Here is a 26,546-nt window from a genome sequence, read left to right on the forward strand (position 1 = left end):
CGCAGAAAAAGATAATGTAATTAAGCCTGCGACGCCATTAGCTGCATAATGACGTCACGTCCTAAGTTATGACCTTTCAGTTATAGAGGAGATATTTGTTTACCATTAGTTCGCTTTGGTTAGGAGGCATGGCATTTGTTCCAGAACTATTGTGTCTTCCTTCCTATATACCTAATGGACACTATTATACGCTCATTGGACACCAGTGTACACCTCTTGGACACCATTATTCACCTATTGGACACCCTTACTGGTATTCAGGACACATCTGGAAAACTGAATACATATTTTCCAATCTCTTCAAAATGTCAATGAGTGCAAGAAAAGAACTACTTTCGTTGTCAATTACATGTCACTTTGCAGTATGCGCTTGCTTTGAAGTGTTTGCATGAGGGTTGAAATAGACCCGTGAATTAAAGTCAACACACGATGTTATGACATGTGTGAACGGTAAGTCCTGAGAAAACAGAACTATTGATGTCTGCTGCAAATTATGTCAACACGTAAAGTCAATTAAATACTAAATGCTTTAAACTTTTTCACTACAGAGGAATATTAGGGGTTTACGATATACACAACATATGCATACTTTCTATTGTATTTTTATCAGCACTGGCTTCGACTGAATTTAAACTATCTAAATCAGCACTCTCTTCGACTGATTTAAAAAAAATAATGTCTGAACATTCAATACAAACTATAGTTCAAGTTAAGGTCTGTATACATCTTCAGCGTGCGTGTCATTTTTCAGTTAATGATGTTTTTGGAGTGTTTATTTACATCAAAGAGAACATCTGAATTTTATGTAAAGACATGTACGGCAATTGAGTCTCTTAGAAAGTGGATCTTTTGCAGTTTATTTTTTTTAAAAATATATTCTGTCAATTCTCCACAGAGAAAATTAAATGAACAATGCTGACATAATGTTTCGTGTTTAAATGTACGAACAGGGTCTTGTAACAAACTTAAATTTCGATGAGTGAGAAATATATTTCCCCATTCAAACATTGCTTTTTAAAGGAATAAATTTGACAGTCCATAAAAGTCTTTCCCTCTCCAGTTGATTGCATTGACGTTTCTAAACATGTGCATGCAAATTCGATTCTGTTCTCTTAGAAATCAACTACACAAAATGGAGAACAAGTTCTGATACGCAGTGTGCAGTACAAGTTTCTACCAGATCGGATCTCTATAATAAAGCTAACAAATACAGTTTTGCTGCGGATTAAAGCATGGGCAGAGGAATTTTTTTAAAAAATTGCGTAAGTGTATGCTGCACTACACGACTAGACATAAATCGTTAATACTTGAGTTTATCGTAAGTGTATGCTACACTACACGACTAGACAGATAAATCGTTAATACTTGAGTGTATCGTAAGTGTATACTTCACTACACGACTAGACAGATAAATCATTAATACTTGAGTGTATCGTAAGTGTATGCTACACTACACGACTAGACAGATAAATCGTTAATACTTGAGTGTATCGTAAGTGTATACTTCACTACACGACTAGACAGATAAATCATTAATACTTGAGTGTATCGTAAGTGTATGCTACACTACACGACTAGACAGATAAATCTTTAATACTTGAGTGTATCGTAAGTGTATACTGCACTACACGACTAGACAGATAAATCGTTAATACACGATTTGGGAAGTTTGAATGTTTGCCGCAGCACGTGTATAGATTTGACAAAAAAGGTTTGGAGAACTCTACAAAACTCTACAAAACTTGCATAAATCTGACAAACAGCCTTGGAATTTTCAGACATAGCGATTGTCTTAGAAAATCAATGGTTTATCGTTTAGTAATAAAAGAGACTTATTTTACTCACCACGTTTATGCTTGAGACCTACATTATGAAGTGTGAAAACTATTCACTTTTCAGGGCCATTTATAGCAGAGTATACAAACCATATACATTGTCTTGCATCCATTGGCACTTATATGCTTCACGTGACACCACCTAATACCAGCATTAGCGAAAACAGAAGACCTGTCAATATGTATGTTTAATGCCGACATTTGAAAACAACAACTTGAACGTCTTCATCTAGCTGAGATCACAGTTTTTATACGAATAATATTTATGCTCGGTTTTAAGGACATATACGACAGCAACCGACCTTTGCAGCATTTACAGTCATGTAAAATAGATTCATTATTCAGGTACGCCAAAACACACTCACAAGTCAGATATGCTAAATACACGTTCACCATGCAGATACGCCAAACACACTGACCATTCAGATACGCCAAAACGCATTCATCATTCAGATACAACAAAACTCTCTCACCATTCTGGTACGCCAAAATAAACTTACCATTGAGGTACGCCCAAAAAATCGCTATTCAGGTACGCCAAAACACGCTCACCATAAAGATACAGCAAAACACACTCACCATTCAGGTACTCAAAACAACCTCACCATTCAGGTACGCCAAAACACATTTACCATTCAGGTACAACAAAACACACTTACCAATCAGGTACGCCAAAACAAACTCACCATACAGGTACGCCAAAACAAACTCACCATAAGGTATGCCAAAACAAACTCACCATTCAGGTACGCCAAAACACATCATTCAGATACCTAAATATACACTCATCGTTCAGATAAGCCAATACTTTTTTTCTTTCTCGCGTCAAGGCAGATCCAAAACGCACAGACCCAGATTTATCGTCGCATAATACGCCGGCAGATCTGAGTTTATGCAGCTTGTTAGAAGAAACCAGTTGAACTAACTACAAACATCCTGTTTTGCAGGCGATTTATGCTCCTGCAGACCCGTGTCTGCTGTTTGCAGTTAGACCCGATTTATAAACAAGTATAAACCGCAAACTACATTCGGTTATTTTCACATTCAAAAAAGAAAAAAATACGTATTCTTCTGCCCCTACACATTTACCGCATTTTAAAAACTTTATTTGAATTTTTCTTTCTTGTTTTTATTTCTATCTTACATTAAGTCTGCCAGAACGATGTTCAGTTACAGCTATAGAGAATATGAAAATTGCTGGTCATTTATACATGTATATGACTGAATCCACAGGTATTAAAATATTGAATCGTTCATTTATACATGTATATGACTGAATCCACATGTATTAAAATATTGAATCGTTCGTTGATTTTGCTGAGTAAGGACAATGTGCTTGCAGTTCCAATGATTGATCTAGTTAATTTTCCTCCCGCTTATTTCCAGAGCAATTAATACAATTAAATGTAGTACAAAAATAGAGAAATTCATTACGAAACGCCCATTTCTACATCCAAATATATCATTCAACACAGGTAAGTGTTTGAGGCCATAAGCGTCTTTACATTCCTTGGAATAGGCTGTTGATAAAGTCAAAATGAAAGACCTAGTTTTATTGTTTCGTTTATTTAACAAAAATCCCCGCTAGTTGTTTTTTGTCTTAAATACATTGTCAGTTCCAAATGTGTTATGTATGAAAAGACATAGGTTAGTTTTGCCGGACACGCTACTGGAAGAGTGCGGTTCGAATCTTACAATCGGATCAACCCTAGTAGGCTTTTGTGGTGTGTCCTTGGGCAAGGCACATTACTCCGATTTCCTTGGCACTAAATATCCTGTTTGTGTTGCTGCGCTGCAAAGCACCAAAGCAAATCAGTCAACTATACATTACAAAAATGTACATATACACAAACGTACACGGACCGACATAGGTACATAGGTACGTACAGACAGAAAAAGATAAACAAGTACCTATACACACACATACAAACCAGACAGCCATACTTTACTTTACAAGCAGGTACATATATACATATACACACGTACATGGACATAAAGATGTAAACAGGTACATATACACATATACACACGTACATGGACATAAAGATGTAAACAGGTACATATACACAGATAACACAGACAGAAAGAGTTCATCAGATACGTAAACACCAGTAGTCGCCTTACCGAGATGGGTTCGCACCGGGTCCGCAAGCTGTGGGGGCGGGGCACAAATTTGGGAGTTTGTTTAAAAAAAGATTTCAATTAAAGCAGATTATTAAAAAATAAATTTCGTTTTGAAAATACGCCTGTATTTTTTAATGATTATTCCACAGAATCTTTTCAGGGATATAGAAATTGGATTTTGGGGGCCCATTGTCCTCATTTCATGCCCGACCAGCACACCCATAAAACCGCCGCCGTAAACACTGGTACATAGAATGAGGTAAACAGGTACATACACATACAAGTGCACAGACAGAAAGAGGTAAACAGGTGCAAATAAACACACGTACACATACAAAAATAGGTAAACAGGAAATGATGAGTATGCAATATCCAGTTGTTGTTGTTGTGGGGTTTAACGCCATTTTTCAGCACGATAGGCTATACATGGTGGCCAGTATTAATGGTGGAGGAAGAACCCGGAAAACCCCGGAAAGAACCACCGACCCACGAGAAGCTACTGGCAAGCTTTCTCACATGCCCACATTGGCTGAATCTTAGACTCGAACCGCCGCAGACAGAGGTGAGATGGCAGTGATCCGTAACGAAGAGCGCTTTAGACCACTCGGACACTCGGGGCCCCCAATATCCAGTAATTCCAGATAAGTCTTCTAGGTCATCGAACTGTCCACTAGGTCATCGAACTGTCAGTTAGGTCATAGAACTGTCCACTAGGTCATCGAACTGTCAGTTAGGTCATAGAACTGTCCACTAGGTCATCGAACTGTCCATAATGATTTGCTTCCGCATAATAAACTTATAACCGTGATATTGCCAGCAATAAAAAGTAGTTCCATCTAGACCTTTTTAATATGTTATGAATTAGGTAGTATTTAAACGCGTCTCCACCTAAAACTATTTGCAGGTAAATTTACCGGCACTTAAATACACGTTGCTTAGTGTTCATGGCATATTTTAATAAAAAATATAGTATAAATTCTCATTAGTCAAGCCTTTTTATAAGCTGAAAGTTGTTTACGTTGATATCGTATTTAGTTCACCCTGACCTTCTTTTAAAGCCACTGAAGATGCAATATACAGAATGCTTTGAAGACAGCATGATGACCGTTTATACAGTTTTAATCAGCGTAAGTTCCAGCAACATAGAAATGGTCCGTTATCGACAGAGTATTATTTCTTCTTTTATTTACTACTTATTTATCCGAGTTTTGTTTCATTTGTTTTATTTAAACTTTCTTTCATGCTTTCTTTCTCTCTTCTTTCTGGGCTGTTTTGGCTTAGCTGTTAGCTTGCCGGACTCGCAGGTACGAATCGTGTCAAAATTACTCTTGGGTAATTCGCCATATCCATTCCCAGATCGATTAATCGATTTTCACAGCTGCAGAACACATTTACATCAATCAAACTTATTTTGCTGTTCAACGTATTGATCTTGTAACTGCTCCATGCATTTGTCCGGGTTGACTCGATCAATTAGTGTAATACTAGATTTTGGAATTAATGTCAGAAAGCCTCAATTTCTCAATCCAAGTAAACATGCTTTGCAAAAGGTAGAACGATACTTTGGGTCAGCTCTTTGTTCGTTTGAGAAAATCTTTTGTTTTATTTTGCTGAAAGATCAACTAGCTGAAATGGAATCGGCTGCGATAATTACACAGAACGTGATTGAATTAAATACAGTCAAATATGGCGACAATCATTTTTGGATATTATGTGGGATGCAACCTGACAGCTGTGGCAGACACTGAATAGCCAAAATGGGAATTTTTCAACATCTTATTGTAAATGTTGTTCATTGGTCATAATTAACTCTAGCAAGGAAGTTCTTAAAGTGGGAACTTTTTCACAGTGAATATATGGAAGTGAGGACCCTTTTCACAGCAGCGTAAACAACGTAGTTGTGAAAAGAAGGTTTAGCAAAGTTAGACTGCAAGATACATGATATGTATCAAAAGTGTTATTTTTGTAAAATCAATCAGAAACTACCTGTTTCAAGGAGAGGTGTATCTGTTCAGCTCCCGAAACTGTCCCCCCTTTTCTTGCCCTTTTTATAAGTCACATCCATCAGCCCCGAAACTGTCCCCAATTCCTGCCCTTTTTATAAGTCACTACCATCAGCCTCGAAAATGTGCCCCCATTCTTACCATGTTTATGAGCCACTACCAAATAAAAATAAAAGATAAACAATCTAAATACTACTGGCCATTAATGAAAGACTTTATACAAATACTATACAGTGAAGTGATGAGAAGACTTTATTGGTGTACTCATATTGATAAGTATTTGCTATTTTATTGGAGGCAACATTAGATATTGTACCATTATGTAATACGAAATCCATTTGTTTTCTGATGCAAATGTTCACAACCGAGGTGACTGATAGTTATGTGAGGAGAGTGAGCAATTAGTATTGCGTCTTTTCCTGAAATACTAAACTGTCGTTATTTTTTTTTTCGTGTACTTGTTTGAAACACTACATACAAATTATTTTTTTTTTTTACATACAAGAACGTTTTATAGTGTGGTAGAACAAACTTGAGACTACCAATTACCATTATTTGAACTGACACAACTTGTTTTCTACTCCCGGGTTGTGTTCCATTTATCATAATTTATCCAATTATATTAACGTCCGTGTATTTAAGTTTAAACTTGTTCGTATTTCACTGGAATATTGACTGTGATCTTGTTGTCAATCTGAGTTGGATTGCAATTACTGTGAGAAACAGCATATCGTCCTTGGAAAGTAGTTAAGGGGGCCACCCTACGTACAATAGGAATTAGCATTACAGAGACCCCTGGGCCACTCTACGTACAAGGGAAATTTAACATGGCGAAAAATCGTGGGCCACTCTACGTACAAGGGGAATTGAACATGGGAATAAATCGTGGGTCACTCTACGTACAAAGGGAATTTAACATGGGGAATAGAGTTTGGGTTTGTTTAGGGACAAGGGGAATTGAACATGGGATTTTTTTTTTTTTTTTTTTAAATTTTTTTAAAAAAGGGGTAGGCAATGGAAAGGCTATCTCTTTTCGAGAAATATGGGGGCCCTGAAAAGGGCCTTTGGGTTTTCTTCTTCTGCTTCTAATTTCTTCTTTTCCTCCACCAACTTCTTATTCTATCTCCAACACTCTTTCTCTTCTTTTCTTTCTTTTTTTTCTCCTCCTCTTCTTCTTTCTTCTCTTCTTTCTTCCTCTTCTCATTTTCTTCTTCTTTTTCAATTTTTTCGTTCCATGTTCTTATTCTTATCTTTTCCTCTTCATCCTCCTTCTCCTCCTTTATTTCCTTCATCACACCACTGATCATGTCCTTTGCTTTTCTTAAGTTGTTAATTTCCATTTTTACTCTATGCGGACTATAAGAATAGTGGTCTTCAACGAGTCGTACGAGCATTTGTTCTATCATGCCCAAATTGTCAAGGACGTCTTGCAATGATTGAAATTTATCCAGGTGGTTTGAAGCCATCTTCTATGTAGAATGGTTTGAACGACGAATACTGTGGGTTCTTATACTTAAAGCGCGTACGTGAAGGAAAACATCCCCCTAAAAACATACAATGGATCTTACCTAGATCATTACCAAACAACGCGCGGACGTGAAGGAAAACATCCCCCCTACTTTTTCATTTCATATAATATAACCCAAACTATACTCTTCACATTTGCTAAGAAACAATAAAGAAACCCATAATCTACTATTCGCACAAACATACCTTTACTCTTACAAACACAAACACACAAACACATACCCTCACACGATCTTAAAAAAGAGTTAGTGTTTATTTACACACTACTCTACCTACACACATTGGCAAATTAATAGTTATTTCTTTTCTAGAGTATTGGGTAGCCCTGAAAAGGGCTGTTTGTTTTTTTTTAAACTCCAGATGCACCTATCTAATGGTTGCACCTTCCTGGCCTTGCGCCACACACGCATCTTCTTCCCCAGTCTTCTTTCACCTTTCTTCTGGGGAGCGCAGAGGGAGGATGATTCGCTTCAGCACCCCAATCCTCTGTCTCGGGAATGTTGTACGACATCCTCTCTTCTCTTTTCTTTTCCTCTTCTTCCCTCTCTCTTCTCTCCTCCTCTTCCTTCTTTATTCTTGCTTCTTCTACGATAGCCTCCGCTGATAGTTCGTTTACTATGCGCCTGGCATATTCCAGGTGCATCTGGAGTTCTAGCAGCTTCACAATCCTTGTATTCATTGTCTTGCTGTTAACAGGTCGACGATGGGTCCAACTGACGATTAGTTTTTAATTTATACTGAAAGCGCGGACGTGATGGAAAACATCCCCCTAAAAACATAAAATTCATCTTACCTAGATCATGACCAAAAAAAAACAACAACGCGCGGACCTAAAAGAAACACTCACTCACTTTTTTTATGCTACCCATCACTATTGTAAAATTTTTTATAAATCACTTCAATAGACTATTTACATACGTAAAGCAATCCAATCTAACCTCAAATATACACCTCAAACACCAAAAAAACTAACATCATTTTAATCTACTATTCACCCAAACTTACGTGAACTGTTACTAACACAAACACACTAACACATACACTCTCACTATCAATAAAGAGTTAGTGTTTATATTCACACTACTCTACCTACACACATTGGCAAATCGATCGTTATTTCTTTTCTAGAGTATTGGGTAGCCCTGAAAAGGGCTTTTTTTTTTGTTTTGCTATGGCATTCTTTTTTAGTTTCTAAGAATGCGATGTCCTCTGAGGATAGATTTTCTGGCGATAGGTCTGCTTCTTCGGAAAGAGAAGAAGAACTCTTTGGTGTCGATACGGCAATCGACAAAGCCTCTGTCAGCTTCAGGTTGCTGCTGCTGCTGCTGTTGCTGCTGCTGCTGTTGCTGCTGTCTCTGAAGTCTGTACTTCTCTGTCCATTCTTCTTTTTCCCTGTTCATTTCTTCTCTGAAGAGTTCTTCTATCAGGTCTTCAGTGATTTTTAACATTCTCACATTCTCTATTTCTTCTGGCTTCGGTATCAGACTGTGTCTGACCCTATGCAAATTCACGTAGGCTTCGTTGAGCTTAGCTAGTTTGGAACACATCTTCTTAGGAGGATGAGTCGACAATGGATGGTTAGACTGGAAATAACCCGGTTCTTAAAGTCAAAGCGCGGACGTGAAGGAAAACATCCCCCACACGGTTTTCGAGCCGCAACGTTCAGTGAGTGTCATGCGAGGGATAGTAAGAAATGAAAGAGCATCAATCCAACATTCTTATAGCTAAACAAACCACAAAGGCATTTTTTTCAAAACACAACATTTTTTATTCAAAAATCACTTAACACTAAACAACAATTCTAACATTTTTAACAATAATCCAACACTATAACATCAAACAATCTTTTCAAATCACAAACATTTTTTTTCTCAATTGACAATCTACTTTAAACATGGCTGACAACGTTGTGAATGAAATTGTGATTTCCACTGTTGGAAATCATTAGGCCATTGATGGACACTACGTTTCCTAGCTTGAGACAAAAGATAAGCATAATGGTCACAAAACCATCGATCTACTTTCACATCGTTTCTAGCAGAAGAACGAGGATCAAAATGAGTCACTAAATGTTCTAAGGAATAGCCCAGGCTGCGATGATGCAGAAAATACACACAGTACTGTCCACACACCAAGGAATCTGTGCCTTGTAATTTCACGTTATTGAATCGGGTAGTCTGAGCATTTCTTCTCATAAAGTCGATGATATCGTCTTCCAAAGGGGGCAATCCGTACGAATGGAAATATTCCACACATCCTTCTTGAGGAAAGTAAACGGCTACCCAGTGGGTTCCTGGGAGAAGACTGTCGTCCGTGTTGATCACGTAAGCTTGATGGTCTTTAGGTTTACGATGAGGGAGTTCATCTTTAGCACAGACGACAGGATTCCAAGAAGCCGTATACGAACTGTGGTTCAAAAGGTAATAGAGTTCCCAGGTATCCATTGATTTGTTTTCTTCTTCTTCACAGGTAATAATACGTCGTCAATTCGATCCTGACTTTTTGCTTGAAAATGTCTGACGAATAAACGGTTATTCGTTCTGTTTCCTCACTCTGATTTAGGAGAGCTTCGATACGATGGATTTCTTGAGTGGTTAATGGTGGACAAGAATGTTCACGCAAGTCTTTATACCACTGGTGCAACACGTCTTTGTTTGAGATGAGACTCCAAGCTTCGTCCAGATACTCGTCCAATTTTTCTTCTTGACTCAACATCAGGCATTTATCGTGTTGAATTTGACTGGGATGATCGTTTTGACATCCATAGCAATTTTTCTTGATCAATTCCGTCATTTTTTCCACCAAGTGTTTGGCAAAACAGGAGACTAAATGGGCTTCTTGTTCTGGCCATCTCGACTTCATCATGATCACTTCTTCTTCTTCCACAGTCTCCTCACATTTCATGTCCAAAGTTTCTCCACTAGGTAAAGAGGGATAACAGTCTTCCATGGCTTCTAGTAATCTAGAATGACTTCTCTCAAACTGTTGATTTCTATGGTGTTATCGAATTCTGCATACAGGATGACGTTCACCGTTACATCAGGGTCTCGTTTTGCAAACTGAATTTCCACACGAATTTGGCCGGATTTTATAGGGTGGAAATGTCCCTCGTCGCTGCCTTGGTCTGGAGTGAAATCGAAAGCCCACAAAGCGTAGCCTCCTGCGTAATCGTCGTACGTAATACCGTGACTGGAGTTGGTTCCTAACTGTCCAGTGGCTTCGTACAGGGACAAGTACGATCTCAAGTAATCCTTCTTCTCAAAGTCAGGTTCAAAAGGTCGGGTACACAAGGTCTTGCCATCGCGACTGACTTCGATCTTGGACACGCCAAAGTGTTGAAAGTTGAAAGGATTTTTACCCAAAGCTCCGTTGAAGGCTTCATTCTCGACGATACCAACGATCAAACGTTTAGGTAGCTGTCCTTGGAACAGATGATCTTCGATCATGGATCGCTGTCCCTTGGGAATGGTGAACGTTTTCACTTCCACGCGTCGTATGGGATACTTGGCGGTCGTTCTGCTCAATGTTTGACTGATGTCGTTACCCACTTTAGGTAACACTTCCACGCGTCGTACGTAGAGCCTGGCTTCCTCGATGACAGTTTTGCAAGCGTCAGTACCTATCAAATGGAAAGCGGCACTGCTACGATTCAGTCTCAGGCGGACATCCACCCCGTTCAACAAATATTTCTCTTGCAACCACATGTCCAAATGCAAACGATCCATCAGTTCTAAACTTTTGTTGAGTTCGATGATTCTGTTTCTTCGTTCTGTAAATCCCTCATTCCATGATTTAGTTTTATCCTTTGTATCAATTTCGAATTCTTCAAACTGGCCTGCATCGTCAGCTTCCCATACCACACAGGCATTAAGATGGGTGTTCTTGGCGTCTATTCCGTACGTCAGGAGATTTTCCAGGTAGGCACGATAAGGGTAAGTATCCATGCTGCTGCTGACCAGTTTGTTGTTCAAGTACAAGTCCACTCCGCTAAACAAGGAATGCATGAAATTGTTGACGGGAGCTATTACCTCAGTGCCTTCTATGGGCGTATTGTCCTCATCGATAACTTTGACTTTCAGGTACAAGTAACTGCTATTCAGATCGATGTAATCTTCGGGCTGTCCTTTGATTTCAAACTCAATGGGAGCTGAGGCTGTCAATGAGGAAACGGGGTGAAATTCCACCCACTGGGATTCTTGCATCGTCATCATGGTGGGAGGCATGGCAAACAGATCCAGTTCCGTCTTGGAACAGGCGCAAGACTCTCGGTGCATCATTTTTTCTGTGTCTCAATAATCGAAAACGTCTAAGTCTCGAACGGTTCTTCTTTTCTTGGCCTTTCTCGCTTGAAGTCTGATGAAAGGGTGTTTTCTGCGTCGTCTCTTTCTGCCTTGTCCTTGCTGAATGCCTGACTCGGTAGCGTGCAGGGCATTTATAGGTGTGTCTCGTCGGCCTAAAATGTCTTTGCCCGTTTGTAGCAAGACATTTTTGCCTGCCCTCATGAAGGCTTCTTTAGGGTTTTGTTTGTCGATGATGACATTTTGGAGAAATTCTTTGCCTTGCGTCAGTGCCGCATCTTTCAAGGCGTGCAATCCGCGTGTCACCATCGGTTTCAACACTGGGGCCACCGAACGAAAGGCCGATTTTAACATGTCTCCTAAACCGTGTCCTCGCTGTCGTGCAACCCCTTGGTACACTGGATACATGACTTACTTACGAGTCGTGAGAGAACCGTTTTCGAAAATGGAGTTTCACCGTGACTTTTCCTTTGGTGAATGGAATATTTTGTCCCAGATCTCCTTTTATAGCAATGTTGACCGTGTCCAAATACGACTTGCTGACGGGCAAATAATGAGGATGTACAAATTCGCGGTGGACGTGGTAAGTGTTTCCACCTTCCTGGTCACTGGTCGTGGTACTATCCACTTTGAAAGGAATGACACGCAGTAATGGCACAGAGGTGTGTCCCACTACGTTGTATTCCACCACATCGGAGTACACAAACATCAAATTCAGTCCTTGGTTCAGTTCTACCGGTTTTCCAAAAGCTCTGTAAAAATCTATATTATTGTTGATCTTGGGGCTCCAATTGTTTGCGACCATTGTTGGATGTCCACCCAAAATTTCAAACAAACTACCATTGAACCTGAAGGACAACAGTTGAGTATCCTGAAATTTCATCAGTAAGCGACGAGCCACTTTATGGTACTCCAGGGTGACACTTTTTTTGACTCTGTTCAGGGCTTTGCCAAAGGCGAACTCGAACCTGTTCGCAATCGTGTCCACCAAATGTTGGCCACTAAAATAAAACCCTGCCGGAATTTTGAAGGTGTAGATTTTGAAGGCTGGATTGCTGGCTGGTTTTGTGTCCCCTGAAAACTCGATGTCAGTCATGGCTTCTTGTAATTGTTGGTTCAGGATTTCGACCTCAAAAGTGTTTTGCTTTTCAGTGATGTTTTTGATTTGTGTAGGGTGAATCATTTCTACTAAAGCCACTTCCCAATGAGCTTCGTGATCTAAGGGGATGGCTTGGGGTAATTTGGCCGTGTAACAGCACAACGTGTTGTTGGGAAACACCTCCATGGAACTGTCACTGGGTAAGGTTAAGTAAAATTCGTTTTGGTGACTCATAATTCCAGAGTTCTGTGGCTCTCCGAGGGGATATTACTGGACGTCAGAGGCGTGTCTCCGCCCAAAATGGGGTTCTGGTTGTGGTTGGAGTGGTGACTGACACTGGCACTGGACACAAGGTTCCCGTTCGAGGAGAATTTCAGGGAGGGATTGGGAAGCAGGTAACCGATGCAACTGCTCAATAAAATGGTCCACAATTGTTTGTCTCCTTGTTGCAAACTCAAATTGGCGATGGCTGCCCCGATGACACAATACACCACGAAGATTTGGCAGAAAAAGACGATTTGCATTTTAGGCACACGTTCTCCACACCACACCCACAAGGGTTGTTTTTGTAAATCTTGCACAGAAGAACTGGGTGAAGAAGGAGTGGTCGACGTAGTTGCGTCTGCTGTGTGAAAGGGCATGATGGTCACTTCTTCTTTTTATAGTCGATGACTTGCGAAGCGTCGATCCAAGAATCGAAACTGGGTGGATATCCTTTCCAACGTACTTTGACTTCTTTGACACGTCGTTTGCCTACTTTACGGGTTCTGCGTTCGAGAATGCTTTCGATGTCGTACACGTCGTCTTCTTTTTTGGTGACACGTTGTAACTCGGGCAAATAAAACGTTCCTTTGAGCACTTCTCCGTTCATGTCTTCCAATTTATAGACGGCAGGATGACGGCCATGCACTCGTCCAGTGACGCGAAACAGTTCGGTCGTCCAGTTAGGTAAGTAACCTTTGTCGAAAGTGCGTTTGGTTTTGCCAATGCGCACCCAATCTCCTACGGCCAACTCTCCACTTTTCTTGGGGACAGCCCTCGTCGGGCACGTACCAAACAGACGCTCGAACACCAACACTTCGTTGTCGGGAGTCACGTCTTGCGGGGCACGTCCGATGCTTCGATGGTAAGATTGGTTGTACGCTTGCACCAGGTGCGGTAAGATGTCGATGTACTTCAGAGTGTGGTGATGCGTAAAATATTTCCACATGCGTTCTTTCAAAGTGCGTTGAAAACGTTCCACGATGCTGGCTTTGGTTTCCGGATTCTCGGTGGTAAAAAAATGAATGTCACGTTTCTTTAATTCTTTTTGGAAAGCTTGGTTCAGAAATTCGGTGCCTTTGTCCGTTTGCCATCGAAGAGGGTGACGAACGCTTTGTTTCAACACCCGTTGCAGGGCTCGCACTAACTCGCTGCTCGATTTGGAAGTCAAGGGCACGACCCAAGCAAATTTGGAAAAGACGTCGATGACACAAAACAAATATTTGTAGCCACGATTGTAGCTGGCCAAATGAGAGACATCGGCTAAATCGGCTTGCCATTGATGATCGATGCCTTCCACTCGGGTGCGACTTCTGGCAAACTTGCGTCGAATGGGTTTGTGTAAAGTGTAGGTAGCTTGTTCTTGTAACCATCGTTGCACTTGAGGTAAACGGAGACTTTTCAGTCGAGTTTTGGCAGCACGATACAATTTTTGAACTCCTGCGTAATCTGCAGGATGGGAGGGATCGTAGTAAATGCTGGCTAAGACTTTTTCCATTTTTTGTGTGTTAATAAGTCACCCACTCTTCGGTGATGCTACTTTGGGTGGGACGAAAGGGTGGTTTGGAAACGGATTTACGTGTCCGATGGTCTACGGGAGTAGAAGTCGAAGGTAGTGGTGGAGGTGGCAATGGAATGGCTTTGGTTTTCTTTTCTTTTTTCACTTCTGGTTTCCCTTCTTTCTTTTTCACTTTTGTCGAAGGAGGCGTGGACATCATCTTTTTAACCCAAGCTTTCATTTCTTCTCGTTGGGGTGTGGGGGACGGGGTCAACAAGGATGCTGCAATCTTACTCGAAATGGGAGCTGCTGACGGTGTTTGAAACACTTCGCGCATCTCTTCTTCCTCAGGCCTTTGTGGGGTAGCATCTCTGGTGACACTTGGGGATGGTAGTGGTGGTGGTAATGATGATGATGGTGCTGGACTTTTCATCAAGGTCTTAAAATCTTTCAGAGTGGGTAGAGCTGTTTCGTCTAAAGCTTTCTGGTGAAAGAGTTGCAGTCTTTGCAAGAGTTGACCGTACTTTTGCGATTTTTCTGTTTCGGACAAATCTTGGCGATCCATCAAGGATTGCAATTCGTGTTGTAACTGGGACATCTCGCTCAAATTGGGATTGGGAGGTAAATGCGGGGTGCGTTGTTCTTGCCACCGATGGTATTCCATCCATCGTTTGTAAGGCACTAAAGCTAGTTTTCGTCCTTCCATGGGGTTGTCAGGGGTGAATTTTGAGATTTTGGGACTTGTGAGGGCCTTTTTATCTTGCTCCCACCAGTCCTCCCAACATGGTTCCCAAGACTCCTTTCAGTATGGGGCCTAACAAGAGAGGTAAAATGCCTCCACGTTGGACCAACATCTTCTTTTTTTGACGAATGGGAATTTTCTTTTGAACCATTTGGCGAAGAACGTGACGATGTTTGCCTAAGCATTGTTTCTGGTGTTTGGACAAAGGGATCGTGCCTTTCAAAACGTTCAAACAACATTCGCACACGGTATCGATGACCTCTTTGGAGGCCGTTTGAATGAGTTTTTTTCGTAGGGGTGGAGAAGCTTTGGACAGGACAGATAACATGTCCCCATGTTTGGCTAAACGTGGTGGCAGTCCTTTCCTTTTCTTTCCTTGGGGTTTTCTGGAGGGTGACATCTTTGAGTCTTCAGGAGCACCAAAAAACACTGATATCCTACTCGGTCACAGGCTTTTTTTATACTGGAACGCGTCGCCACTGATTGTCTTTACGTTTTATCAGTTTGAGGACAGGCATAACACGTCGTGCAGGGGTACGCAACGGACTAAATCGAGAAAGTTCTTGCTTGGACAAATCCAGTAAACTTTGTAACATGCCCGATCTTTCATGGACTTTGATTTTGGGAGAAGGTACTTTGTGAGCAGCAGCCACTGCCGCTAAATTGGAAGGTCCTGCCACTGGGGAAGTTCTTTTGGGGGTCATCAACGGAGAAGTTCTTGGTGTGATCAACGTCTCCAAGTACTCTTCAGTTCCTGGTGACATCAACGGAGAAGTGGACAAACGTGAGGCTGCCGGAAACGCAGTCACTGCCGTGGCAGGTCGTGGTTTGCGAGTGTAAGGTTGCGTCCTGGCCGAGGTGCCTCTCTTGCGACTAGTTTTCTTCTGTGGACTTTTCTTTTTCTGGGGACTTTTTTTCTGTTTCTTTTTCTGGGGGCTTCTTTTCTTTTTCCGGGGTGGTGTCTGGTAAGAGGAGGGTCCTGCCACTGGAGAAGTTATTCTTCTTGGGGACTTGGTCTTTTTCTTTTTCTTCTTGGGGCTTCGTTGGACTTTTGTCTTGGGGATAACTTTGGGGGCATTAGGATCCCATCTTAAGAGTGAGCGAATGATGACCCCTCCTAGAGTACCGCTCCCTCCAGGTTTCAAAATGATTTGTTTTTTGGTTTGAGTGTCGATGCGGGGATCGGCCAGTTGGACCAAAGCGACTTTGTTTCGATGGAAAAAGCGCTTGGTTTGATGAGGAATCTGAATGATTCCTTGGAGTAATTGACGTGCCGTCACCGTGAACCATCGTAAGACTTCTTTGAGACTAGCTTCTAAGACACGAGCTCGTGTTTGTGGATCTTTTTCTCGACTGATGCCATACAAGGCACGAATCAATTTGACGGGAAGATGCGACTGAAGGGACGTCATGTTCACACTGTGTGAGACAGACGAAAAGGGTTTGAGGTTTTTATAGATTTTTTGATGGGGAGTGAAATGAAGTCGAGGACGGAGACGTGTACAGGACAGGCCCTCCGTCTTGGCACCAGTGGTGAAACAAGTGGGTACGAAATCGCAAATCCTCGGGGGTCGTAGGTTTCAAATCGACGAGTAAATAGGCGTGTGGCGTTTGAGTGGCATCGTCGTACGCCTGAGTCAGCCAAGGCGTCCCTAACTGTTTGGCTAAGACTTGCACTTGCGATTTATCTCGAGGGCTTTTAAACAAGACCACGTAATGCGCATTGAGACTGATGGTACGATGGCCTTTACTTTGTTGAAACAAATTTTGGGTGATGTAAACGACACTGGCATTACGGTGATGCCCTTTGCGCGTGAACCACAGTTTAATTTCTTCTTCGTCTTCTCCTAACATGTCGTCGAAAATGACCAAATGGGTTAGACGGGAGTCAGAGACGATGCCGTCGTCTTCTTTATGAATGCCTTCCACAAACACGATGGAATCGCCTTGACTTTCTCGCAAGAGGCTGTACGCCGATTGCCACTCTTTGTAACACCACACGATCCGCTGAGGTGGCCGATCGATCAAATGATGTTTATGTTCGATCAAACGTTTGACGAATTCGGTTTTGCCTGAACCGCTAGGTCCAGCAATGAGCATGTTAAAGGGATGGCGAAGATACAAAGCCTCCCAACTGGCACGATCTAAGTGTTCGTCGATGACTTTTACAGTAGAGGAAGAGGGAGCAGAGACAGCAGAGGTAGCCATGGTGTGAGAAATGTCACTTGTGACACGAAAACAAACAAGACAAGAGTTTATATACTTTTTCAGAACACGTTTATTGAATGTTTTTTTTTCAAACATGAATACGAAAGACAAAAATACATAAAAGCCAAAGGCTTAAGTAGAAGGATAAAAGGCACATGATAACGATGAACGTGGAATAAAAACAAGTGTCTGTACAACATGTTTTGGGTAATGTTCTAACCAGTTCTATAGTAGGGGGTAAGGTCACACAAGTGTCCTCCCGAAAGGGTCTTTCAGGTCTGTCCACGACAGTCCTGTCCTGGGTGACGGGTTCTTCTGGCACCGTCACTAACACGGGTTGAAAAGTAACTTTTTTCCTTGAACATCTCTCGTGCATACTGGGCCCCTTCTTGGGTCCAAGCCTCAAAACCCCATTCTTTCCAGGCACGATCATCTGTCCAATGGGGATGTAAGTCACAAGCTACACACACATCGTCATACACGTCTTCGGTAGCTAAAAGTTGACGAATCTTTTTTTCCTGTTGAGGTCGAGAAGTATCCAGATGAAAACGCAAGGCTTTGAGCAAAAGGAGTTTTTCGTGACCATTTAAGGCCATTGAGGTGGTAAGTACTGATCGTAAAGAGTCCACAAAGAATCGGCTGGTAAACGAAATCCCAAAAAACAAGTCACTAAGACACACACCACTTGTCGTCCCAAATTGAAAATGGATACAGTTCTTGTAATAATTGATGGTAATGATCCACGGTTTGAATATGGTCATTGAGTTCCTCCCACGGAATCTGTTGGATGACATGTGACATAACCCGTGGCATGGCAGCCTGTTTTTATATTCTCTTTTTTTTGGATGCAATACACGTACTTTCTAGCCAGAGATCTTCGTTCTCCAGTAGGGAATCTAAATCTTGCATACTGTAACCGAAACGTCAGAGTTCGTTTAGAAGTTTCCTCTTCCGCTAAGTAGATTCCACGTAACAAATGTTGGTAATCCTTTACCTTGTCTTCCTCAATGTATTGCTGTAGGTGAATCTCGAAGTAACCATAATTATGAACATGTCGATCATTAGCGACCTCAAAGTGTTGAACAATGTCTGACCATTGAAAGAATTTCTGACGAATCAGTTCTCTTATACCATTCAGGTACCAGTGGTTAAAGATCTGGTGACGTAACGGATGCAATTGTTCTTTACGTTTCACTTGTATTTTCACCAGCTCTCTGTAAATCCTTTCTCTCAACTCCACAGGCAAGCCCAAAATGTTCTCTTGTAAAGCATCCATAAGTATATACACTGTTTTTTGGAATCGTTGGGTGGTGGCCAATAGTCTCGTTTAACTTTGTGCCTAATGTAATATCCACTCATAATCAGTCTTCTTGTACTTTGGAACAGAGCATAATTTAAAACCGGACGAATCACTTTGAGTTTGCGTTTCACTTGTATTTTGATCAGTTCTCGGTAAATGCGTTCTCTCAACTTCACAGGCAAAGCACGAATGTTCTCTAGCAAAGTATCCATGAATAGGTCATACTAAATCCTCTTTGGTCTGACACAAGAAATGTACTGTTTGCACAAACATGGTTTTACTTCAGTGTCGAATTTAAATCGTTGAGTCACTAATCTACACATTACAATTCGTTCAGAAGTTTCCTCTTTCACCAAGTTGACATTGTGTTCAAGATGTTGGTAATTCGTTAACTCTTCCTCTGGAATTCGATGCAGTACGTTTACAATGATGTAGGTAGAATCGTCCATACCAAACCAATCCTTTTTAAAACTAGACGATCGTTCATCAATGTCTGTCCGATGAAACACTTTTAATTGAATCAATCCTTGTATAGCCTTCAGGTACCAGTGGTTCAAACACCGGTGACGTAACGGATGCAATTGTTCTTTACGTTTCACTTGCATTTTGACCAGCTCTCGATAAATGCATTCTCTCAACTCCACAGGCAAAGCACGAATGTTCTCTTGTAAAGTATCCATGAACACATTATTATGGTAAGAAGTTACTTCAATGTCTCGGTCCCACTAAAGGTAAGTAATGACAATTCGGTGACCATCGAGCATGTTCTACTTAGGCCGAATCTTGCGGTTCCCAGTGGTGAAGTGACACACCGCAACTGAAGCACTTGACTTTATCTCCTTCGCCCAAGTAGAAAAATCCGGCTCTGGCTAATTCTTCGGGGGTCGGTCCTCCCAGATACTTTGGCCATTTTCCTTTGAACGATTGAAGACGATTTTCAAAGTTGCAGTATTCCGACAAACGCACAGGAAACGAATATTCGTCTTTCACAGGTTCGTTTCGATGAGGGTTGAGTGACATGGGTAGGAGTTTGCTCAGGGCTGGATGACATCCGTAGGGGGGTAGACGTGAAGGTGAACATTCCCGTTTAAAACGAAACCCAGTAAAATGTCCAAGAGGACGAGCAGCATCGCTTTCGCATCCCACAGGTTTGACACGCACAGCATCACTTTCCATGATAGGGGTAGGGGCACTAAAGTTCCCATGATGCTTTACGGCATCGCTCAGGTCACAAGGTACAGCATCGGTCCCATCGCAAGGCTCACAATCGCACTCGTCTGCAAACTCCGTTACGCAATTACAATGGTAACCACATGGACAATCGCAGTTTCCTTCCGGACATTTTCCGTCGCAATGCCTGGGTCTTATCCATCCAGTATTAGTCACACTAGAGGAAGATACAACTTTTTTACAATCCCCAAACTGGAACGATGTCTCTTTCAAAGTATTCATCTTGTTCGATCGGTCTTGGTAGTCACAATGAACTATCGATCTTGCCTAGGGTTCCTTTTTTATATACAGACCAATACCGACGTGACCGTACGGTAAGGTGAAATGATTGGGAAGTCGAACTCGCTTCTGGTATACAATTTGATAGACTTTTTCCAAGGGTCGACTGACGATGTGGTGAGTGGGTAAACGTACAATCTTGTTCGGTTGATAGGTGGTCACTTTAAAGTTTCCATCCTCTCCCGATTGCAAGGCTTCTTTCAATACCCCAAAGTTGACCACTCGACTGGTACGATGATTCAGAGTCCGTCCTTTCACTTTGCACGTCGTGTGCACTTCTCCTTGTTTGTCCCGGTATTCGTAGCCGTAATTTTTGGGACCACCACTGACGAAACTTAGAATCTTGTCGTCGGGATGCTCGTCTGTCCAGGCTCCTAAACGGTCTCCTTCGATGTCAGGGTGATGTTGAATCGGGTGATGGATGTAAATGCAACTGTCCGTGTCAAAGTACAGGACGCGTTCTTCTAACAGTTCTAAAGCTTCGTACAATTTTAAGCGAGCATGGGCTGTCACGTAAGCCGCAATGATGACATTTCCAAAAGGGTCGTCTTGTACAAAGTCCAGATCTTCTTCGTAATTGACCAAGATCAAATCCTCTCGAACGACGTCCACGTGTTTCATGTATTTGGTTTTGTCGTGAATCATCTGGAAGTAGCGGGAAGGTTCTGTCAAATATTCCGTCTTGGGTAAACACGGTCGTTGTGCCATTTTACCCCACAGGCAATTTAACATCACTTTGGCAAACGATCGCCTGCCTTCGTTTTTCTCGATGTGGTCTAAAGAGATGCCTTCTTGTTCGTAGTATTTCTCTTTGAATTTTATTTGGTCTTCGGGAGTGTGACACCAGGAAGGATAGCCGGTGGCTTCTTGCTTCAGTTTCAAAAAGGCATCCACGTAGTCAGCAAAAATGTCTTTCTGAGTAGGGTCACCCTTGTGGTATTGTTGTGTCTTGGGAAAGTGGCAAATTTCGTACACTTCTAACAATTGGTATCCCATGTCCAGAGCTTTGAACAATTCTACGCTGACCCAGGTTCCCGTCAAGGCCCGTTCTTCCTGGGTGTGCTGACAAGGTTGGTCTTGGTTGCACGTTTCGGCACAAGTACGGCACAAGGGAAACATCAGTTTGCCTTGACAATGGTGAGGTAAGACGGGATGGTATAGGTTCGTGGGAGGCAAAACTTTGCACTTGATCAAGCCTTCGTATTGTCGAATGTTTTTCAGGTCGATGTGTTCCGTCAACAATTGCGGGTGCCCTACAGGAAAGCGACAATATTTGCACACGTAGGGATACAGCGAACACACGTCCAAGTATTTGATTTCTTCTCCTTTCTCTTCGTCGGCTTGGTACAGCAAACAGGTGGCATTGGTCCTTCCTCCGTACAAACTATCCCTCGGGTTCAGCGGGTCCATGAACTGGTAACTTTCCACGAGGCGTTTAAACTCGGGATCGGTTTTCATACGGTGATCGTACTCGTGTTCCCACATTTCCACCACTTGGTATCCTTGCTGTTCTAACTTCAAGCGTCGCTGACAAGTGTCCTGGTACAAGTCTTCCATGGTCCGTTGTAAAAACTGATTTTTAGTGTCACGGTCAGGGTAGCAGACGGGACATCCGTGAAATAAGCAACCGTTAAACTCGTACACGATCTTGGGGTTTTCTAAGTCCCAGCCATCGACCGAATACGTTCCGATGGTCTTTTCGCCTTCTCCGTTGCGGGCATGCTGAATCCATTTGTCTTCCTTGTCGCACAAGTAATGAAACCAACGTAGGGCTTTGACCGAGTATTGACGCTTGACATAGTGGGTCGTTTGAGGACTGATGACAGCCACGGTGTTTTCAGGCATGAATCGTTGTCGATACACTAAGGAACACGCTTTGGCAATGGTGCAAGCTTCTTTCAAAGGATCGACCCCTCCGTGTTCCATGAACAGTTCTCGAAATTTTCCACAGCAACGTCGTAAAATGTCCACGTCGGAACGACAATACTTTAGCATTTCTTCCTGAAAGTCGAAAGGGTCGGAGGCGTGAGCCTGGTACCAAGCGTAGAAAGCTTCTCGTTGTTCGGTACGCATGTTGTCGGGGTCGTAATAGTGAGCCTCAGGCAAATGGGGTAGAACGGCGTGTTGATTGGCTTCCGTATTGAAAAAGTGAGGAAAGTACCCTTTAGCCATTTCTGTCATTCCAAACGTTTTAGGCATTCGGCTCAAAGGCATGGCCAAGTAACTCATCGAATCTTTAAACTGCACTTGTCCCACTTGCATGAAAATGATTTTGGCTCCGTTCAAAATCACTTTAGGACGTTCGGTGCCTTGTTCTGTATAGTATCTCAAAAGAAACTGTCCATCGTATCCGGAGAAATTGTGAGCCATCACCGTGGCATGACGATGACAATCTCCGTAACGTTCGATGTCCTCTTGGCTCCACGTCTTGTCGACGGGGTCTAAAACCCATTGGGCAAAATCGGCTAACGTGTTCGGTCCCCGAAAGATTTTTTCACGCCCTCCAGGAATCTTGCTGCAGTGAGGGCAATGACTGAAGATAGGTTCTTGAATGCACTTCTCGCACGATCGATGAGCCACGCAGAAATTAGGAATGTGAATACCGGTCTCTTGCATGCATTCGAAATCGAAAAAGATGAAATTGCCTTTCTTCTTGTGACCGTCCTCTTTCTCTGGTGGGGGTTGGTATTTTTGCACGTAACATTCGTGTTCCAAGTCCACGATGTGGTGACAAATGTGACATTTTTTCTTTCCTGAACATACGTGTGCCTTGGCATTATTGGTACGTATGCCTTGTCCACACGTAGGGCACAATCTCAGCAGTTGACAAGCACATTTCTGCTGTGAACCTTGTGTTTTCAGATGTTGTTGGTAACAGGTAGGACTGACAAACGTGCGCTGACAAGTTGAACAAGGCACTGGTTCTTCGCTCAGACAGGGTGGAGAGGCCAAACATCCTGGGCATTTCCATCCACAATGCTTGTGTTGCTCTCGATTGTTATAACCATAATCACATTTCTCACAGTAATATCTGTATCCCAGGAATCCAGTGATACTGGTAATGGTATCGAAATGTTCATCGTGATAATAGAAATGAATGTATTTTCCGTCCTTAGAGGGGGCGAATCCGACATTTTGTCCAATCGTCATTTTGCTTAATTATTACTTCTGCACTCAGCGGATCCGGTGTAGTCAGCGCTGGTAAAAAAAAAACGACGACGTCGTTGGGGGATCGTCGCGTCGTCATTTGGTTTAATTAATACCTTCTGCGCGCCGATCCCAGCGTCGTCGGCGTCCGGTAAGCACATCGACGACCGCGTCGATGTCATCGCCCCCCTCTGCTGCTAAGTGGTTATTTACAATGATCTTACAAACAGAGTGATCACTAACTCCTCCTCCTGTAGATCAATTAGGTTGTTTGACTGATCGGTGAGTTTAAAATTAATTCTCGTTAAAAACAGATCATGGCATCGCATATAGACCGGATTAATCGGATTCTCAACGATTAAAAATCCCGGAGGGGCTGTTGGTGAAAATGAATAAAGGATATACCCCTGTTGAGCTTGATTTGATTGATTGATATCTACCTGGTAACTCCCTTCGATAACATCACACACTAGATTGATTGCTATCACCGATGCGATATTTACGTTGTATGGAGCAATATGCCTACCATCATCTCCGTTATCGTGTCTGAGGATATAAGTTGATGGACCGAGAAAATCATTAAGAGACTTTCTTAGTTCTGGCGCGTTGTATCCTGGAAACTTGAAATCGGGTAAATCGGCTTCTGTGATATTATACCCGGTTAGGAATTTTTGTTTATTATCATCGCTGCTATCGGATATTGTCTTAACGATTCGCTCATTAATATATTCCATGTCTGATATAAGTTGATTTAACACCTCAACGTGTTTTCGTGCTTTTGTTTTCCGTAGCTGTTCTAGTTGTGATTGGTAATTATGATTAATCTCGGCAAACGCACCAGTGATATCATCTAAACGAACTGTGACCTTGGCTGACAATTCAGGAGTTTTCTTATACGGAAAAAACCATTGCATGGTATTCCTGTCTTGAAATATAAACTCGCTGGGTAATAACGTGTTTCTTATAATAGACAAATCATTCAGATAACTGGGATTAATCTCATGATACGATTGCACATTTGTGTGCAAATCCGCGGGTGGATTCTTAGGCCATCCTAGTATGGTTCTTATTGAACTGTTATAAATATCAACCATATACCCCGGTGTGCTTATTTCAATCGTCGATGATAACGTCAGTTCATGAACCGTAATAGCGATTTTTGATTCCTTTCCTGTGATCGATTTTATTCTGCGTTGAAATTCTTTATTGATTTGCTCTATTTGGTATGACCCAGTTGGTATTGTAACCTCCTCCCAGTCTGGGGTCCCATCGGGTTTATTTTTCCGTGCAAAAACCAGCGAGTTATTAGGTTGTTGTCCGTTAAATGCGTCCGCTCGAATATTAGGCCAACTGTGATATACTCGCAATTTTGCCAGCGCTATTTCCTTCACTGGAACCGGCGACGGGAAGTTCACACTGAATTCGGGTTTCGTTGACGTTATTGATATCATATTTGTTTGTACCGGAGTGGTGTTCTCCGCGATCCGCTGAAGTAATTGAAACCCTTCGGGGTTCAGCGACATTATTATTATTCGTTGTCTTTAGTGTCTAATTTCAGCAACCAGGTGGTTCCGGCTTCCAGTTGAAAATCCTCGATTTTTGACATCGCGGAGCTATACAACTGGACCATTGTGGAGAATTCAACATCGGATACGAACAAATTATCAATTGACAACGAGATCAACCCGGATAATTTCGAGTATGCGTCGGATACTATTTGATGTTTTACTGTATACTCGTTGAGTTTTTTTTGAAAACACGATGATATCTTCTTAGTGATTGCGTTGGCGACTCCAGCAACTGTTGTCATCGCGGAGACAGCGATTGGAACAGCGATCGGGGCTATCGTGGTCATCGTGGTCGCCGTGGATAAAATAACACCGGCGCCAGCTACTATACCCGATACCGAGTACACGACCGCGTCGATGGCGGTTATTTTTCTGCGGTATTTTTTTATTTTTATACGGTATTGTTCGGAAAGCGTTTTCAAATTCGCGGATAATTCTTTTGCGGTATCGAATCGATATTGATGCGACGTCGGTGATACCTCTGATTCAATTTCCTTGGTGGTCATTTTTATTTTAAAAGAACTAGTGTTTTTAATTACTTAGATTCGCTACAAATTCCACATACCATGTAATGTTTGCCCCGGCTAGATTTCTATCAACGGCATAAATTGTAAACTTTTCAGTTGCGTTCTTGTCTATAATTGTTGATATTGTATTGTTAAACCCGGATGAACTCGACGATAATATATTAAACTGCATCATTGAAATCAGTGTCAATTGATAAATACCCTTAACAGTTGCGGTGATATTTACTGTATTCTGTGTAGGAGTCCAATCGAATGATCCATGCCGAATTGTGTATACTGTGTTGATGATGTTCTCATGAGGGATTTTTATTTTTTCAAATTGCTCTGCTACTCTCGGTAGCCCGTCTTTAATCGCTTCAACATCAGTTCTGATTATTCCTACTTCCTGCCAATGCGCGTCTATATTATTCTTGTTCGCTGCAACATTAGTTTTGATTGTTTCTATTTCCCGTGTATTCTCGGTCATACTTTTTTTGTTTGCTGCAACATCAAGTTTGATTGTTCCTATTTCATATGTATGCACGTCTATACCTTTTTTGTTCGCTGCAACATCAGTTTTGATTAATCCTATTCCCCGCCAATACGCGTCTACATTTTTTTTGTTCGCTTCAACATCAGTTTTGATTGTTCCTATTTCCTGTGTATGCGCGTCCACACCCTTTTTGTTCGCTTCAATATCAGTTTTGATTATTCCTATTTCCTGTGTATGCGCGTCTATATTATTTATGATCGTTGTAACATCAGTTTTGATTGTTTCTATTTTCCGTCCATGCGAGTCTACATTATTTATGATCGTTGCAACATTAGCGCCGATTATTTCTATTTCCCGTTCATGCGCGTCTACACCCTTTTTGTTTGTTGCAACATCAGTTTTGATTGTTTCTATTTCCTGTCCATACG

The sequence above is a fragment of the Sinohyriopsis cumingii genome, chromosome 4, assembly GCF_028554795.1.
Source record: "Sinohyriopsis cumingii isolate HCF-2022 chromosome 4, ASM2855479v2, whole genome shotgun sequence".
Taxonomy (NCBI): domain Eukaryota; kingdom Metazoa; phylum Mollusca; class Bivalvia; order Unionida; family Unionidae; genus Sinohyriopsis; species Sinohyriopsis cumingii.